The sequence below is a fragment of the Arachis stenosperma genome, chromosome 3, assembly GCF_014773155.1.
Source record: "Arachis stenosperma cultivar V10309 chromosome 3, arast.V10309.gnm1.PFL2, whole genome shotgun sequence".
Taxonomy (NCBI): Eukaryota; Viridiplantae; Streptophyta; class Magnoliopsida; order Fabales; family Fabaceae; genus Arachis; species Arachis stenosperma.
Window position 1 is genome coordinate 30,115,670 of NC_080379.1, and position 20,224 is coordinate 30,135,893.

At 40.5% G+C, this 20,224-nt stretch overlaps 1 non-coding gene across 1 annotated transcript; it reads left to right on the top strand.

Annotated features, from left to right (window-relative positions):
- The first annotated feature begins 19,459 nt into the window (after window positions 1-19,459).
- LOC130971097 (small nucleolar RNA R71) lies at window positions 19,460-19,567 on the top strand. The gene has a single exon (XR_009082330.1). It is a non-coding gene; the product is annotated as a small nucleolar RNA R71 (small nucleolar RNA).
- The last annotated feature ends 657 nt before the right edge of the window (window positions 19,568-20,224 follow it).

The following is a 20,224-nucleotide window of genomic DNA, read 5'->3' on the forward strand; positions in this document are numbered from 1 at the left end:
AATAAAAATCCATTAGAGCTTAATGGACAGAGCTTCATGTCAACAACCAAAGTGTTAGATAATGTATTAGGACCTGATATTTATTTATTTCTGTTTTATGCTTATGTGTATGATTCAGTTAATAGGGTCAAAGTCATTAGTGGCCTCAGAGGCAAGTTAATCTTTTTTGTTCAGCTAGTTTCTATTTTTAAGGAAGTGGAGTCCTATTCTTAAGGTAGTGGAGTGAGTGGTTAGTTTTTTTTTTTCTGTTATTGTATTTAACAGTTGATTGAATAGTGTCAGAGAGTAGTTTTTGCTTCTTCAGTTCTCTAGTGTTCAACTCTCTCTCTCTTTTTCTCTGAACATACAACAGTTCGAGTGTGAGTTCTGCAAATTCATTGCAGGACAGTGAGTGAGAGTGTGTGAGGATTGAGTGAAACAACAACAAATTGGTATCAAGAGCCTTAAGTATCTTAAGGGCTGTGGTGATGGAAGCTTCATCAACAACTATTGGGCTAGCAGGCATTGCTCCTCCAATCCTTGATGGGAGCAATTATCATGTCTAGCAAGTGAGGATGAAAGCATTCCTTGAAGGAGCTGATCTGTGGGAGGCAGTGGAGGATGACTACGTGGTGCCTCCATTGGTTGCCAATCCAACTGCAAATCAACAAAAGCTCTACAAAGAACGTGTGACTAGAAAAGCCAAAGCAAGATCTAGTCTCTATGCTGCTATTACTCCTATTATTTTTAATAGGATTATGAGTCTAGAATCTGCAAAAGATATTTGGGATTTTTTGAAGAAAGAATATGAGGGCAATAAGAAGATTAAAGGAATGAAAGCAATGAACCTTAAAAGGGAGCTAGAAAGAGTGCAGATGAAGGAAAATGAATCAGTTCAAGAATTTGCTGATAAACTCCTAGACTTAACCAATAAATTGGCACTGTTGGGTACTAATCTTGGAGAGGAAAGACTTGTCGAGAAGCTCCTGTGTTCTGTACCTGAAAGATTTGAAGCTACTATAGCATCTCTTGAGAACACAAGAGAAATCTCAGAGATGCCATTTGCTGAAGTAGTTAGTGCTCTTCAAGCACAAGAACAAAGGAGGGTACTGAGGAGAGGAGATGAGCCAGTTGAAGGTGCAATGCAGGCTAGGGTGAAGCATGGAAGTGGTGAGAAGAAGAAGCAAGGCAAGCAGTTTGGTGCTCAACAGACCAGTTTTAGTTCAAGTGATGCACAAGTGAGGAAAGGGAGTGATGAAGCCTGCAAACACTGTGGAAAGAAAGGTCATCCTTTCTTTAGGTGTTGGAGAAGACCAAATGTAGTCTGCAGGAAGTGTGGGAAGATGGGGCACATAGAGAGAATCTGCAAAGAAAAGAGCTCTCAACAAGGAGAGGCTCAAGCAGCTGCAGGTGAAGTGGAGCAATTGTTTGTTGCTTCAGGCTTTGTGTCTCAAGTCTCACGTGATGGATGGCTGGTGGACAGTGGCTGTTCCAATCACATGTCAGGAAATGAGGCAATTTTTACTAATATTGACAGATCAGTCAATACTAGAGTGAGAATTGGGAATGGTGATCATCTAGAGGTTGAAGGAAGAGGCAATGTGTTACTTGAAGGCCCTGGAGGAGTGAAGCTGATGTCTGATGTCTACTATGTTCCCAAGATAGATCAGAATCTTCTGAGTGTGGGACAGTTAGTTGAGAAGGGCATGAAGATTGTGTTTGATAAGAATGAATGTGCTATTGCAGATGAGGAGGGCAAACTCTTGTTTAGGATCCCTATGCAGAACAAAACATTTGCATTCGATCCTGCAAGCAAAGAAAGCAAAGCTATGGCATGTGTGCAGGGTCAGGAGGAGTTGTGGCATAGAAGGTTGGGTCACTTTTACTATAAGGGATTGCAGTTTATGCAGAGGCATGGTTTAGTTGAAGACTTGCCTCAGTTGGGAAGTGAAGTGTCTGATTGTGAAGTATGTCTGCAAGGGAAGCTAGTAAGGAAGCCATTCCAGAAAACAAGATGGAGGGCCAAGGAGAAGCTTCAACTGGTTCACTCAGATGTTTGTGGGCCTATGCCTGAGGAGTCACTGAACAAAAGCAAGTACTTTGTGACCTTCATTGATGACTGCACAAGATTTTGCTGGGTCTACTTTCTCAAACAAAAGTCAGAAGTTGATGAAGTATTTCTGAGGTTCAAACAAGAGGTGGAGAATGAAGCAAATTGTAAAATAAAGACAGTGAGGAGTGATAATGGTGGTGAGTATACCTCAAAAAGGTTCAAAGCCATCTGTGAGGACTCTGGCATAAAGCAGCAGTTTACAGTTCCTTACACTCCCCAACAAAATAGGGTGAGTGAAAGGAAAAATAGAAGCATTGTGGAGATGGGAAGATGTATGCTACAAGGCAAACAACTACCCAAGAGCTTCTGGGCAGAAGCAGTAAATACTGCTGTCTTCTTGTTGAATAGGTTACCAACCAAAGCTCTCAACAAGCAGGCATCATTCGAGGCATGGCACGGGTACAAACCAAAGGTTAGTGGACTAAGAACATTTGGTTGTCTATGCTATTACTTGACTCCTTCAGTCAGTAGAGACAAGCTTGATCATAGAGGTGAGGCTGGTATCTTTGTAGGGTATAGTTCTCAGTCTAAAGCCTATAGAGTGTATTGTCCTGATGCTCAAAAGATTACTATGAGTAGAGATGTGATTTTTTGTGAAGATAAAAATTGGGAGAGGGCAGTATTTGAAAAGAAAATGGCTGACAATATTGTAGTTGAAGCTAATGTGCAGAATGAGGATGAGTTAAATGAGGAAGCAGATCTACAGAATGAGTGTGAGCTGATTGAAGATGAATTGATTGATAGTTTGCCTATGCGAGGTACAAGACCACTGGCAGAGGTCTATGCCAGATGTAATGTGGCTCTCCTAAAACCAGGAACAGTTGAGGAAGCAAAAGGAAATGTGGAGTGGGCCTCAGCTATGAAAGAAGAACTGAGCATGATCAACAAGAACAACACATGGCAACTTGTGTCTAAGCCTGATCACAAGAAGACTATAGGTGTCAAATGGGTTTTTAAGACAAAATTGAACCCAAATGGCACTGTGAACAAGTATAAAGCCAGGTTGGTTGTGAAGGGATATGCTCAAGTGAGTGGGGTGGACTACTCTGAAACTTTTGCTCCGGTTGCTCGCATGGATACCATCAGATTGCTACTAGCTGTTGCTGCACAGAAAAGGTGGACCATCTATCAGCTGGATGTGAAATCAGCTTTCCTAAATGGTGACCTATCTGAGGACATCTATGTAGACCAATGGTGGGCAAAATTGTGATCATCAATGGCGCCATCAACATGGTACGCTCATTGCAATCTCAACTCTTTATCACAACTCCGCACAACTAACCAGCAAGTGTACTGGGTCGTCCAAGTAATAAACCTTACGCGAGTAAGGGTCGATCCCACAGAGATTGTTGGTATGAAGCAAGCTATGGTCACCTTGTAAATCTCAGTCAGGCAGACTCAAATGGTTATGGATAATATATGAATAAAGCATAAAGATAAAGATAGAGATACTTATGTAATTCATTGGTAAGAACTTCAGATAAGCGAATGGAGATGCTTTGTCCCTTCCGTCTCTCTGCTTTCCTACTGTCTTCATCCAATCCTTCTTACTCCTTTCCATGGCAAGCTGTATGCAAGGGTTTCACCGTTGTCAGTGGCTACCTCCCATCCTCTCAGTGGAAATGTTCAACGCACCCTGTCACGGCACGGCTATCCAGCTGTCGGTTCTCGATCATGTCGGAATAGAATCCAGTGATTCTTTTGCGTCTGTCACTAACGCCCCACAATCGCGAGTTTGAAGCACGTCACAGTCATTCAATCATTGAATCCTACTCAGAATACCACAGACAAGGTTTAGACCTTCCGGATTCTCTTGAATGCCGCCATCAATTCTAGCTTATACCACGAAGACTCTGATCTCACGGAATGGCTGGCTCGGTTGTCAGGCGATCAACCATGCGTCGTGTATCAGGAATCCAAGAGATATTCACCCAATCTAAGGTAGAACGGAGGTGGTTGTCAGTCACACGTTCATAGGTGAGAATGATGATGAGTGTCACGGATCATCACATTCATCAAGTTGAAGAACAAGTGATATCTTGGAATAAGAACAAGCTGAATTGAATAGAAGAACAATAGTAATTGCATTAATACTCGAGGTACAGCAGAGCTCCACACCTTAATCTATGGTGTGTAGAAACTCCACCGTTGAAAATACATAAGAACAAGGTCTAGGCATAGCCGTGAGGCCAGCCTCCCAATAATCTAAGAACTAAAAGTCCAAAGATGATCTAGAGATCTAAAGTGATCAAAAGATTCCAAATACAATAGTAAAAGGTCCTATTTATAGGGAACTAGTAGCTTAAGAATTACAAAGATGAGTAAATGATATAAAAATCCATTTCCGGGCCCGCTTGGTGTGTGCTTGGGCTGAGCATTGAAGCATTTTCGTGTAGAGACTCTTTTTGGAGTTAAACGCCAGCTTTTGTGCCAGTTTGGGCGTTTAACTCCTACTTTGGTGCCAGTTCCAGCGTTTAACGCTGGGAATTCTGAAGGTGACTTTGAACGCCAGTTTGGGCCATCAAATCTTGGGCAAAGTATGGACTATCATATATTGCTGGAAAGTCCAGGATGTCTACTTTCCAACGCCGTTGAGAGCGCGCCAATTGGGCTTCTGTAGCTCCAGAAAATCCACTTCGAGTGCAGGGAGGTCAGAATCCAACAGCATCTGTAGTCCTTTTCAGTCTCTGAATCAGATTTTTGCTCAGGTCCCTCAATTTCAGCCAAAAAATACCTGAAATCGCAAAAAAACACACAAACTCATAGTAAAGTCCAGAAAAGTGAATTTTAACTAAAAACTAATAAAAATATACTAAAAACTTAACTAAATCTACTAAAAACATACTAAAAACAATGCCAAAAAGCGTATAAATTATCCGCTCATCACAACACCAAACTTAAATTGTTGCTTGTCCTCAAGCAACTGAAAATCAAATAAGATAAAAAGAAGAGAATATGCAATGAACTCCAAAAACATCTATGAAGATCAGTATTAATTAGATGAGCGGGGCTTTAGCTTTTTGCCTCTGAACAGTTTTGGCATCTCACTTCATCCTTTGAAATTCAAAATGATTGGCTTCTTTAGGAACTCAGAATCCAGATAGTGTTATTGATTCTCCTAGTTAAGTATGATGATTCTTGAACACAGCTACTTTATGAGTCTTGGCCGCGGCCCAAAGCACTCTGTCTTCCAGTATTACCACCGGATACATACATGCCACAGACACATAATTGGGTGAACCTTTTCAGATTGTGACTCAGCTTTGCTAGAGTCCCCAATTAGAGGTGTCCAGGGTTCTTAAGCACACTCTTTTTGCCATGGATCACAACTTTTTTTTTTTCTTTTTTTTTCTTTCTTTTTCTCTTTCTCCCTTTTTTTGTTTTTTTTCGCTTCTTTTTTTTTGTATTCACTGCTTTTTCTTGCTTCAAGAATCATTTTCGTGATTTTTCAGATCCTCAGTAACATGTCTCCTTTTTCATCATTCTTTCAAGAGCCAACAACTTTAACATTCATGAACCACAAATTCAAAAGACATATGCACTGTTTAAGCATACATTCATAAAACAAAAGCATTGCCACCACATCAAAATAATTAATCTGTTATAAAATCTGAAATTCATGCAATTCTTCCCTTTTTTCAATTAAGAACATTTTTCTTAAGAAAGGTGATGGATTCATAGGACATTCATAACTTTAAAGCATAGACACTAATGATCATAAGACACAAACATAGATAAACATAAGCATAAAAATTCGAAAAACAGGAAAATAAAGAACAAGGAGATTAAAGAACGGGTCCACCTTAGTGATGGTGGCTTGTTCTTCCTCTTGAAGATCTTATGGAGTGCTTGAGCTCCTCAATGTCTCTTCCTTGCCTTTGTTGCTCCTCTATCATGATTCTTTGATCTTCTCTAATTTCATGGAGGAGAATGGAGTGTTCTTGGTGCTCCACCCTTAGTTGTCCCATGTTGGAACTCAGTTCTCCTAAGGAGGTGTTGATTTGCTCCCAGTAGTTTTGTGGAGGAAAGTGCATCCCTTGAGGTATCTCAGGGATTTCATGATGAGAGGGGTCTCTTGTTTGCTCCATCCTTTTCTTAGTGATGGGCTTGTCTTCATCAATGAGGATGTCTCCCTCTATGTCAACTCCAACTGAGTAACAGAGGTGACAAATAAGATGAGGAAAGGCTAACCTTGCCAAGGTAGAGGACTTGTCCGCCACCTTATAGAGCTCTTGGGCTATAACCTCATGAACTTCCACTTCCTCTCCAATCATGATGCTATGAATCATGATGGCTCGGCCTAGAGTAACTTCGGACCGGTTGCTAGTGGGAATGATTGAGCGTTGGATAAACTCCAACCATCCTCTAGCCATGGGCTTGGGGTCATGCCTTCTCAATTGAACCGGCTTCCCTCTTGAATCTCTCTTCCATTGGGCGCCCTCTTCACAAATGTCTGTGAGGACTTGGTCCAACCTTTGATCAAAATTGACCCTTCTAGTGTAAGGATGTTCATCTCCCTGCATCATGGGCAAGTTGAATGCCAACCTCACATTTTCCGGACTAAAATCTAAGTATTTCCCCCGAACCATAGTAAGCCAATTCTTTGGGTCCGGGTTCACACTTTGATCATGGTTCTTGGTGATCCATGCATTGGCATAGAACTCTTGAACCATCAAGATTCCGACTTGTTGAATGGGGTTGGTAAGAACTTCCCAACCTCTTTTTCTAATCTCATGTCGGATCTCCGGATATTCACTCTTTTTGAGTTTGAAAGGGACCTCGGGGATCACCTTCTTCAAGGCCACAACTTCATAGAAGTGGTCTTGATGCACCCTTGAGATGAATCTCTCCATCTCCCATGACTCGGAGGTGGAAGCTTTTGTCTTCCCTTTCCTCTTTCTAGAGGTTTCTCCGGCCTTGGATGCCATAAATGGTTATGGAAAAACAAAAAGCAATGATTTTACCACACCAAACTTAAAAGGTTTGCTCGTCCTCGAGCAAAAGTAGAAAGAAGAGAGTAGAAGAAGAAGAAATAGAGGAGATGAAGATGGCTTTGTGGTTCGGCCAAAGGGGAAGAAGTGGTGTTTAGGGTGTGTGAAAATGAGGGAGTGAAGATGGGTTTATATAGGGGTGGAGAGGGGGGTAGGGTTCGGTCATGTAGGGGTGGGTTTGGGAGGGAAAGTGGTTTGAATTTGGATGGTGAGGTAGGTGGGGTTTTATGAAGGATGGATGTGAGTGGTGAAGAGAAAGATGGGATTTGATAGGTGAGGGGTTTTTGGGGAAGAGTGGTAGAGGTGATTGGTGAATGGGTGAAGAGAGAGGGTGGTGTGGTAGGTGGGGATCCTGTGGAGTCCACAGATCCTGAGGTGTCAAGGAAAAGTCATCCCTGCACCAAGTGGCGTGCAAAAATGCACTTCATGCCAATTCTGGCGTTAAACGCCGGGCTGGTGCCCATTTCTGGCATTTAACGCCAGCTTCTTGCCCTTTTTCTGGCGTTTAACGCCAGTCTGGTGCCCCTTTCTGGCGTTAAACGCCCAGAATGGTGCCAGACTGGGCGTTAAACGCCCAACTGCTACCCTTACTGGCGTTTAAATGCCAGCAAGATCTTCCTCCAGGGTGTGCTGTTTTTCTTCCTGTTTTCATTCTGTTTTTGCTTTTTTTCAATTGATTTTGTGACTTCTCATGATCATCAACCTACAAAAAACATAAAATAACAAAGAAAAATAGATAAACTATAACATTGGGTTGCCTCCCAACAAGCGCTTCTTTAATGTCAGTAGCTTGACAGAGGGCTCTCAAGGAGCCTCACAGATGCTCAGAGCAATGTTGGAACCTCCCAACACCAAACTTAGAATTTGAATGTGGGGGTTCAACACCAAACTTAGAGTTTGGTTGTGGCCTCCCAACACCAAACTTAGAGTTTGACTGTGGGGGCTCTGTTTGACTCTGTTTTGAGAGAAGCTCTTCATGCTTCCTCTCCATGGTGGCAGAGGGATATCCTTGAGCCTTAAATACAAAGGATTCTTCATTCACTTGAATGACCAATTCTCCTCTGTCCACATCAATCACAGCCTTTGCTGTGGCTAGGAAGGGTCTGCCAAGGATGATGGATTCATCCATGCACTTCCCAGTTTCTAGGACTATGAAATCAGCAGGGATGTAATGGTCTTCAATATTTACCAGAACACCCTCTACAAGTCCATAAGCTTGTTTTCTTGAATTGTCTGCCATCTCTAGTGAGATTCTTGCAGCTTGTACCTCAAAGATCCCTAGCTTCTCCATTACAGAGAGAGGCATGAGGTTTACACTTGACCCTAAGTCACACAGACTCTTCTTGAAGGTCATGGTGCCTATGGTACAAGGTATTGAAAACTTCCCAGGATCTTGTCTCTTTTGAGGTAATCTCTGTCTAGACAAGTCATCCAGTTCTTTGGTGAGCAAAGGGGGTTCATTCACCCAAGTCTCATTACCAAATAACTTGTCATTTAGCTTCATGATTGCTCCAAGGTATTTAGCAACTGATGAGCGGATAATTTATACGCTTTTTGGCATTGTTTTTAGGTAGTTTTTAGTAAGTTCAAGCTACTTTTAGGGATGTTTTCATTAGTTTTTATGTTAAATTCACATTTCTGGACTTTACTATGAGTTTGTGTGTTTTTCTGTGATTTCAGGTAATTTCTGACTGAAATTGAGGGATTTGAGCAAAACTCTGAAAAAGGCTGACAAAAGGACTGCTGATGCTGTTGGATTCTGACCTCCCTGCACTCGAAATGGATTTTCTGGAGCTACAGAACTCCAATTGGCGCGCTCTCAACGGCGTTGGAAAGTAGACATCCAGGGCTTTCCAGCAATATATAATAGTCTATACTTTATTCGAAGAATGACGACGTAACTTGGCGTTGAACGCCAAGTTCATGCTGCTGTCTGGAGTTAAACGCCAGAAAAACGTCATGATCCGGAGTTGAACGCCCAAAACACGTCATAACTCAGAGTTCAACTCCAAGAGAAGCCTCAGCTCGTGGATAGATCAAGCTCAGCCCAAGCACACACCAAGTGGGCCCCGGAAGTGGATTTATGCATCAATTACTTACTCATGTAAACCCTAGTAGCTAGTCTAGTATATATAGGACACTTATCTATTGTATTAGACATCTTTGGTCTCAGTTTTGTTTTATTCTTCATCCTAAGAGGCTATTGATCACGTTTTGGAGGCTGGCCATTCGGCCATGCCTGGACCCTTTGCTTATGTATTTTCAACGGTGGAGTTTCTGCACACCATAGATTAAGGGTGTGGAGCTCTGCTGTACCTCAAGTATTAATGAAGTTCTATTTTCTTTTATTCAAATCTCTCTTATTCTTATTCCAAGATATTCATTCGTACCCAAGAACATGATGAATGTGATGAGTTAGATAACCCTCATTATCATTCTCACTTATGAACGCGCGTGATTGACAACCACTTACGTTCTACATGCAACAGAGCTTGAATGTGTATCTCTTAGATTCCCCAACAGAATCTTCGTGGTATAAGCTAGACAGATGGCGGCATTTATGAGGATCCGGAAAGTCCAACCTTGTCTGTGGTGTTCCGAGTAGGATCCTGGGAATCCGGAAAGTCTAACCTTGTCTGTGGTATTCCGAGTAGGATTCCGGTAATGAATGACTGTGACGTGCTTCAAACCTGCAAGTGCTGGGCGTTAGTGACAGACGCAAAAGAATCAAGGGATTCTATTCCAGTAGGCGCGGGAACCAACCAGTGATTAGCCGTACTGTGACAGAGTGCGTGAGCATTAGTTTTCACTGGGAGGATGGGATGTAGCCATCAACCATGGGTGATGCCTCCAGATGATTAGCTGTGCGAGTGACAGCCGCATAGGATATTTTCCCGAGAGGATTGAAAGTAGCCACCGCTGATGGTGAACCCCTATACAAAGCTTGCCATGGAAAGGAGTAAGAAGGACTGAGTAGAAGCAGTGGGAGAGCAGGCGTCCGTGAGCTCTACAGCATCTCCATTCCGCTTATCTGAAATTCCTACCAATGAATTTACATAAGTATTCTATCCCTTTTATTATTCCTTTTTATTTATTATTTATTCCAATAATCACAATTACCCTTTAATCTCCCTAACTGAGATCTGCAAGGTGACCATAGCTTGCTTCATACCAACAATCTCTGTGGGATCGACCCTTACTCACGTAAGGTTTATTACTTGGACGACCCAGTACACTTGCTGGTTAGTTGAACGGAGTTGTGAATTCAGCTGCTGCCCCTTAGAAGCCTTCATCTCAAAATAATTAGAACAGTGATCACAATTTTGTCCACCAAGTTTTTGGCGCCGTTGCCGGGGATTGTTCGAGTATGGACAACTGACGGTTCATCTTGTTGCTCAGATTAGGTAATTTTCTTTTCAAAAATCTTTTTCAAAATTTTTCTTATATTTTTCGTTTTTCTAAACTTTATTTTCGAAAAAATTAATAAAAATTCAAAAAAATTAGAAAATCATAAAAATAAAAAATATTTTGTGTTTGTTGTTTGAGTCTTGAGTCAATTTTTAAGTTTGGTGTCAATTGCATGCTTTAAAAAATTTTTCTTGCATTTTTCGAAAATCCCATGCATTCATAGTGTTCTTCATGATCTTCAAGTTGTTCTTGATAAGTCCTCTTGTTTGATCTTGATGTTTTCTTGTTTTGTGTTGTTTATTGTTTTTCATGTGCATTTTTCGTTTGTTAGAGTCCATGCATTAAAGATTTCTAAGTTTGGTGTCTTGCATGTTTTCTTTGCATCAAAAATTTTTCAAAATTATGTTCTTGATGTTCATCATGATCTTCATAGTGTTCTTGGTGTTCATCTTGACATTCATAGCATTCTTGCATGCATCTTGTGTCTTGATCCAAAATTTTCATGTTTTGGGTCATTTTTGTGTTTTTCCTTAAAAATTCAAAAATCAAAAAAATATCTTTTCCTTATTTCCCTCCAAAATTTCGAAATTTTGGGTTGACTTGGTCAAAAATTTTTAAAATTAGTTGTTTCTTACAAGTCAAGTCAAAATTTCAATTTTTAAAATCTTATCTTTTTAAAATCTTTTTCAAAAATCATATCTTTTTCATTTTTTATTATTTTCAAAAATTTCAAAAATAGTTTTCAAATTATTTTCAAAATCTTTTTCTTATCTTTATATCAAATTTTCGAAAATTAGCTAACAATTAATGTGATTGGTTCAAAAATTTGAAGTTTGTTACTTTCTTGTTAAGAAAGGTTCAATCTTTAAGTTCTAGAATCTTATCTTGTAGTTTCTTGTTAGCTAAGTAATTTAAAAAAAAAATTAAATCTTTTTCAAAATATCTTTTTCTTAAAACTTTTATTTTATCTTTATCTTATCTTTTTCAAAAATTTTATCTTTCTCAAAATTTGATTTCAAAATATCTTATCTAACTTCCTATCTTCTTATCTTTTTCAAAATTTGATTTCAAATTTTTTTCAATCAACTAACTAACTTGTTGTTTGTTCCTTATCTTTTTCAAAACCACCTAACCACTTTTTCCTCTCTAATTTTCGAAAATTCTCCCTCTCTTTTTCAAAAAAATTCTTTTTGTTTTAAATTTTAATTTTAATTATATTTTGTCTTTGATTTTCGAAAATTACTAACCTCTTTTTCAAAAATTATTTTCGAATTCTTCTCCCTTTCTTCTCTTCTTCTATTTAATTAATTAATTACTAACACTTCTCTTCACCTCTCTTCATCTCAAAATCCGAATTCTTCTTCATTCTTCTACCCCTTTCTTTTTCTACTAACATAAAGGGATCTCTATACTGTGACATAGAGGATTCCTCTTCTTTTCTTGTTTTCTCCTCTTTATGAGCAGGAACAGGGATAAAGGCACTCTTGTTGAAGTTGATCCAGAACCTGAAAGGACTCTGAAGAGAAAATTAAGAGAAGCTAAATTACAACAATCCAGAAGAGACCTTCTAGAAATTTTCGAACAAGAGAAAGAGATGGCAGCTGAAAATAATAATAATAATGCAAGGAGAATGCTTGGTGACTTCACTAAGCCAACGTCTAAGTTTGATGGAAGAAGCATCTCCATTCCTGCCATTGGAGCCAATAACTTTGAGCTTAAGCCTCAACTAGTTGCTTTAATGCAACAAAACTGCAAGTTTTATGGACTTCCATCTGAAGATCCTTATCAGTTTTTAACTGAGTTCTTGCAGATTTGTGAGACTGTAAAGACGAATGGAGTTGATCCTAAAGTCTACAGACTCATGCTTTTCCCTTTTGCTGTAAGAGACAGAGCTAGAATCTGGTTGGATTCACAACCCAAGGATAGCCTGGACTCATGGGATAAGCTGGTCACTGCCTTCTTGGATAAATTCTTTCCTCCTCAAAAGCTGAGCAAGCTGAGAGTGGATGTTCAAACCTTCAAACAAAAAGATGGTGAATCTCTCTATGAAGCTTGGGAAAGATATAAGCAGCTGACCAAAAGATGTCCATCTGACATGTTTTCAGAATGGACCATATTAGATATATTCTATTATGGTCTCTCTGAATTTTCGAAAATGTCATTGGATCATTCTGCAGGTGGATCTATTCACCTGAAGAAAATGCCTGAAGAGGCTCAAGAACTCATTGACATGGTTGCAAACAACCAGTTCATGTACACATCTGAGAGGAATTCCGTGAATAATGGGGTACCTCAGAAGAAAGGAGTTCTTGAAATTGATGCTCTGAATGCCATATTGGCTCAGAACAAAGTGTTGACTCAACAGGTCAACATGATCTCTCAAAATCTGAATGGATTGCAACATGCATCCAACAGTACTAGAGAGGCAGCTTCTGAAGAAGCTTATGATCCTGAGAACCCTGCCATGGCAGAGGTTAATTACATGGGTGAACCTTATGGAAACACCTATAACTCATCATGGAGAAATCATCCAAATTTCTCCTGGAAGGATCAGCAAAAGCCTCAACAAGGCTTTAACAATGGTGGACGCAATAGGCTGAACAATAGTAGCCATATCCATCATCTTCTCAGCAACAGACAGAGAACTCTGAACAAAACAATTCTAATTTAGCCAATATAGTCTTTGATCTGTCAAAGGCCACTTTCAGTTTCATGAATGAAACAAGATCCTCCATTAGAAATCTGGAGGCACAAGTGGGCCAGCTGAGTAAGAAAGTTATTGAAACTCCTCCCAGTATTCTCCCAAGCAATACAGAAGAAAATCCAAAAGGAGAGTGCAAGGCCATTGACATAGTCAATATGGCCGAATGCACAAAGGAGGAGGAGGACGAAAATCCTAGTGAGGAAGACCTCCTGGGACATTCCTCAAGCAAGAAGGAGTTTCCTATTAAGGATCCTGAGGAATCTGAGGCTCATCTAGAGACCATAGAGATTCCTTTAAATCTCCTTCTGCCATTCATGAGCTCTGAAGAATATTCATCCTCTGAAGAGAATGAAGATGTGACTGGAGAGCAAATTGCTCAATACTTAGGAGCTATCATGAAACTGAATACCAAGCTGTTTGGTAATGAGACTTGGGAAAGTGAACCTCCCTTGCTCATTAGTGAACTAGATACTTGGATTCAGAGAACTCTACCTCAAAAGAAACAAGATCCTGGCAAGTTCTTAATACCTTGCACCATTGGCACCATGAGCTTTGAAAAAGCTCTATGTGATCTTGGGTCAGGGATAAATCTTATGCCACTCTCTGTAATGGAGAAACTGGGAATCATTGAGGTACAACCTGCCTTGTTCTCATTACAATTGGCAGATAAGTCCATAAGACAAGCTTATGGAATAGTGGAGGACGTGCTAGTAAGGGTTGAAGGCCTTTACATCCCTACTGATTTCATAATCGTAGACACTAGGAAGGAAGATGATGAATGCATCATCCTAGGAAGACCTTTCCTAGCCACAGCAGGAGCTGTGATATATGTCAACAGAGGTGAGTTAGTCCTTCAATTGAATGGGGACTACCTTGTGTTTCAGGCACATGGCCATCCCTCTGTGACAAAAGAGAGTAAGCATGAAGAGCTTCTCTCAGTTCAGAGTCAAGAAGAGCCCACACAGTCAAACTCTAAGTTTGGTGTTGTGAGGCCACAACCAAACTCTAAGTTTGGTGTTCAAACCCCATATCCAAACTCTAAGTTTGGTGTTGGGACTACACACTTAAATTGACCTGATCACCTTGTGGCTCCATGAGAGCCACTGTCAAGCTACTGACACTAAAGAAGCGCTTGTTGGGAGGCAACCCAATTTTATTTATCTAATTTTATTTTATTTTGTTTCTTTGTTATTTTTGTGTTTTATTAGGTACATGATCATGAGGAGTCACGAAAAAAATAAAAAAAATTAAAAACAGAGTCAAAAACAGAAGAAAAAAATTTTCACCCTGGAGGCAGCGCAGACTGGCGTTCAACGCCAGTAAGATGCATCTGGCCGGCGTTCAACGCCAGAACAGAGCACCATTCTGGCGCTGAACGCCCAAAACAAGCAACAACCTGGCGTTAAACGCCAGGATGGTGCACAGAGAGGACAAACTGGCGCTGAACGCCAGGAACAAGCATGAAACTGGCGTTCAACGCCAGAAACATGCATTACATGGGCGTTGAACGCCCAGAACATGCACCAATGGGCGTTTGAACGCCAGAATGATGCATGAAGGCAATTTACATGCCTATATGGTGAAAGAATGGTATTTGTTTTCACCTCAGGATCTGTGGCCCCCACAGGATCCCCACCTAACATATTCCCACCTTACCTCCTAATCCTAGTTTTTGTGAATGTGATTACTCTTCCCCATGTCACACTTCCCAACATCTTCTTCATCAATCACCTCAATTCCTCTTCCCAATTACCCCATTCACCATTCACATCAACCCCCCTTCCCCATGAACCCCACATACCCTCATAAAATTCAAATTCAATTTCCCACCCATTCCCACCCAAAATGGCCGAACTCCCACCCTCCCTCTACCTATAAATAACCTTCCATTCTTCTTCATTTTCACACAACACAAACCTCTTCTTCTCCTATATAGCCGAACCTACTTCTCTCCCTCTCTACCATATTCTCTTCTTCTTCTTCTACTATTCTTTTCTTTCTTGCTCGAGGGCGAGCAATATTTTAAGTTTGGTGTGGTAAAAGCATAGCTTTTTTGCTTTTCCATTACCATTAATGGCACCTAAGGCCAGAGAAACCTCAAAGGGAAGACAAAAGCTTCCACCTCTGAGTCTTGGGAGATGGAAAATATAAGCCGTCATAGCTCAGTGGTATAACATATGGCTGCAAATCAAGAGATCCCTGAGATACCTCAGGGAATAAATGGTCCTCCACACAAATATTGGAAGCAACTAAGGGTGGAACATCATGAGCACTCCATCATTCTCTAAGAAATAAGAGAAGATCAAAGAGCAATGAGGGAGGAGCAACAAAGGCAAGGAAGAGACGTAAAGGAGCTCAAAAAGCACCATTGACCTTCAAGAAGGCGCCACCTTCACTCAGGTGGATTCATTCCTTGTTCTTATTTCTTTCTGTTTTTCGGTTTTTAATTATTATGTTTATCTATGTTTTGTGTCTTTATCTCATGATCATTAGTATGTAACCATGTCTTAAAGCTATGAATAAATTCCATTAATCCTTCACCTCTCTTAAATGAAAAATGTTTTAATTCAAAAGAACAAGAAGTACATAAATTTCGAAAATAGCTAGTGAATTTAGTTTAATTATATTGATGTGGTGACAATACTTTTTGTTCTCTGAATGAATGATTGAACAGTGCATATGTCTTTTGATATTGTTGTTTATGAGTGTTAAAATTGTTGGCTCTTGAAAGAATGATGAACAAAGAGAAATGTTATTGATGATCTGAAAAATCATGAAATTGATTCTTGAAGCAAGAAAAAGCAGTGAAAAAAAAAATGGAGCTAAAAAGAGTATATAGAAAAAGAAGGAGCAGTAGAAAAAGCCAATAGCCCTTAAAACCAAAAGGCAAGGGTAAAAAGGATCCAAGGCTTTGAGCATCAATGGATAGGAGGGCCTAAGGAAATTAAATCCAGGCCTAAGCGGCTAAATCAAGCTGTCCCTAACCATGTGCTTGTGTCATGAAGGTCCAAGTGAAAAGCTTGAGACTGAGTGGTTAAAGTCATGATCCAAGGCAAAAGAGTGTGCTTAAGAGCTCTGGACACCACTAACTGGGGACTTTAGCAAAGCTAAGTCACAATCTGAAAAGGGTTCACCCAGTTATGTGTCTGTGGCATTTATGTATCCGGTGGTAATACTGGAAAACAAAGTGCTTAGGGCCACGGCCAAGACTCATAAGTAGCTGTGTTCAAGAATCAACATGCTTAACTAAGAAAGTCAATAACACTATCCCAAATTCTAAGTTCCCTAGAGACGCCAATCCCTCTAAACTACAAAGGAAAAAGTGAGATGCCAAAACTGTTCAGAAGCAAAAAGCTACAAGTCCCGCTCATCTAATTATAATTAATATTCATTGATATTTTGGAATTTATAGTATATTCTCTTCTTTTTATCCTAATTGATTTTCAGTTGCTTGGGGACAAGCAACAATTTAAGTTTGGTGTTGTGATGAGCGGATAATTTATACGCTTTTTGGCATTGTTTTTAGGTAGTTTTTAGTAAGTTCAAGCTACTTTTAGGGATGTTTTCATTAGTTTTTATGTTAAATTCACATTTCTGGACTTTACTATGAGTTTGTGTGTTTTTCTGTGATTTCAGGTAATTTCTGACTGAAATTGAGGGATTTGAGCAAAACTCTGAAAAAAGCTGACAAAAGGACTGCTGATGCTGTTGGATTCTGACCTCCCTGCACTCGAAATGGATTTTATGGAGCTACAGAACTCCAATTGGCGCGCTCTCAACGGCGTTGGAAAGTAGACATCTAGGGCTTTCCAGCAATATATAATAGTCTATACTTTATTCGAAGAATGACGACGTAACTTGGTGTTGAACGCCAAGTTCATGCTGCTGTCTGGAGTTAAACGCCAGAAAAACGTCATGATCCGGAGTTGAACGCCCAAAACACGTCATAACTCAGAGTTCAACTCCAAGAGAAGCCTCAGCTCGTGGATAGATCAAGCTCAGCCCAAGCACACACCAAGTGGGCCCCGGAAGTGGATTTATGCATCAATTACTTACTCATGTAAACCCTAGTAGCTAGTCTAGTATATATAGGACACTTATCTATTGTATTAGACATCTTTGGTCTCAGTTTTGTTTTATTCTTCATCCTAAGAGGCTATTGATCACGTTTTGGGGGTTGGCCATTCGGCCATGCCTGGACCCTTTGCTTATGTATTTTCAACGGTGGAGTTTCTGCACACCATAGATTAAGGGTGTGGAGCTCTGCTGTACCTCAAGTATTAATGAAGTTCTATTTTCTTTTATTCAAATCTCTCTTATTCTTATTCCAAGATATTCATTCGTACCCAAGAACATGATGAATGTGATGAGTTAGATAACCCTCATTATCATTCTCACTTATGAACGCGCGTGATTGACAACCACTTACGTTCTACATGCAACAGAGCTTGAATGTGTATCTCTTAGATTCCCCAACAGAATCTTCGTGGTATAAGCTAGACAGATGGCGGCATTTATGAGGATCCGGAAAGTCCAACCTTGTCTGTGGTGTTCCGAGTAGGATCCTGGGAATCCGGAAAGTCTACCTTGTCTGTGGTATTCCGAGTAGGATTCCGGTAATGAATGACTGTGACGTGCTTCAAACCTGCAAGTGCTGGGCGTTAGTGACAGACGCAAAAGAATCAAGGGATTCTATTCCAGTAGGCGCGGGAACCAACCAGTGATTAGCCGTACTGTGACAGAGTGCGTGAGCATTAGTTTTCACTGGGAGGATGGGATTTAGCCATCAACCATGGGTGATGCCTCCAGATGATTAGCTGTGCGAGTGACAGCCGCATAGGATATTTTCCCGAGAGGATTGAAGTAGCCACCGCTGATGGTGAACCCCTATACAAAGCTTGCCATGAAAGGAGTAAGAAGGACTGAGTAGAAGCAGTGGGAGAGCAGGCGTCCGTGAGCTCTACAGCATCTCCATTCCGCTTATCTGAAATTCCTACCAATGAATTTACATAAGTATTCTATCCCTTTTATTATTCCTTTTTATTTATTATTTATTCCAATAATCACAATTACCCTTTAATCTCCCTAACTGAGATCTGCAAGGTGACCATAGCTTGCTTCATACCAACAATCTCTGTGGGATCGACCCTTACTCACGTAAGGTTTATTACTTGGACGACCCAGTACACTTGCTGGTTAGTTGAACGGAGTTGTGAATTCAGCTGCTGCCCCTTAGAAGCCTTCATCTCAAAATAATTAGAACAGTGATCACAATTTCGTCCACCAGCAACTTGCTCTTCGGTGACATACTCATCCTCTTCAGAGGAAGAATATTCATCAGAGCTCATGAATGGCAGAAGTAAGTCCAATGGAATCTCTATGGTCTCATTTTGAGCCTCAGATTTCCATGGTTCCTCATTAAGGAACTCATTGGAGGCCAGTGGACGTCCATTGAGGTCTTCCTCAGTGGCGTTCACTGCCTCTCCTTCCTCTCCAAATTCGGCCATGTTGATAGCCTTGCACTCTCCTTTTGGATTTTCTTCTGTATTGCTTGGAAGAGTACTAGGAGGGAGTTCAGTAATTTTCTTGCTCAGCTGTCCCACTCGTGCCTCTAAATTCCTAATGGAGGACCTTGTTTCAGTCATGAAACTTTGAGTGGTTTCGATTAGATCAGAGACCATGGTTGCTAAGTCAGAGTGGTTCTGCTTAGAATTCTCTGTCTGTTGCTGAGAAGATGATGGAAAAGGCTTGCCATTGCTAAACCTGTTTCTCCCACCATTATTGTTGTTGAAACCTTGTTGAGGTCTCTGTTGATCCTTCCATGAGAAATTGGATGATTTCTCCATGAAGAATTATAGGTGTTTCCATAGGGTTCTCCCATGTAATTCACCTCTTCCATTGAAGGGTTCTCAGGATCATAAGCTTCTTCTTCAGATGAAGCATCCTTAGTACTGCTTGGTGCATTTTGCATTCCAGACAGACTTTGAGAAATCAAATTGACTTGTTGAGTCAATATCTTGTTCTGAGCCAATATGGCATTCAGAGTATCAATCTCAAGAACTCCTTTCTTCTGATTCGTCCATTGTTAACAGGATTCCTTTCAGAAGTGTACATGAATTGGTTATTTGCAACCATTTCAATTAGTTCTTGAGCTTCTGTAGGCGTCTTCTTCAAATGAAGAGATCCTCCAGCAGAGCTATCCAAAGACATCTTGGACAGTTCAGATAGACCATCATAGAAAATACCTATGATGCTCCATTCAGAAAGCATGTCAGAAGGACATTTTCTGATCAATTATTTGTATCTTTCCCAAGCTTCATAGAGGGATTCTCCTTCCTTCTGTCTGAAGGTTTGGACTTCCACTCTAAGCTTACTCAATTTTTGAGGTGGAAAGAACTTTGCCAAGAAGGCATTGACTAGCTTTTCCCAAGAGTACATGCTTTCTTTAGGTTGTGAGTCCAACCATATTCTAGCTCTGTCTCTTACAGCAAAAGGGAAAAGCATAAGTCTGTAGACCTCAGGGTCAACCCCATTTGTCTTGACAGTGTCACAGATTTGCAAGAACTCAGCTAAAAACTGATGAGGATCTTCCAATGGAAGTCCATGGAACTTGCAATTCTGTTGCATTAGAGAAACTAATTGAGGATTAAGCTCAAAGTTGTTTGCTCCAATGGCAGGGATAGAGATGCTTCTCCTATAGAAGTCGGGAGTAGGGGCAGTAAAGTCACCCAGCACCTTCCTTGCATTGTTGGCATTGTTGTTGTTTTCGGCTGCCATGGGTTCTTCTTCTTTGAAGATTTCTGTTAGGTCCTCTACAGAGAGTTGTGCCTTAGCTTCTCTTAGCTTTCGCTTCAAGGTCCTTTCAGGTTCAGGATCAGCCTCAACAAGAATGTTTTTGTCTTTGCTCCTACTCATATGAAAGAGAAGAGAACAAGAAAAGATGGAATCCTCTATGTCACAGTATAGAGATTCCTTGAGGTGTCAGAGGAACAGAAAAATAGAAGGAAGAGGTAGAAGAATTCGAACTTA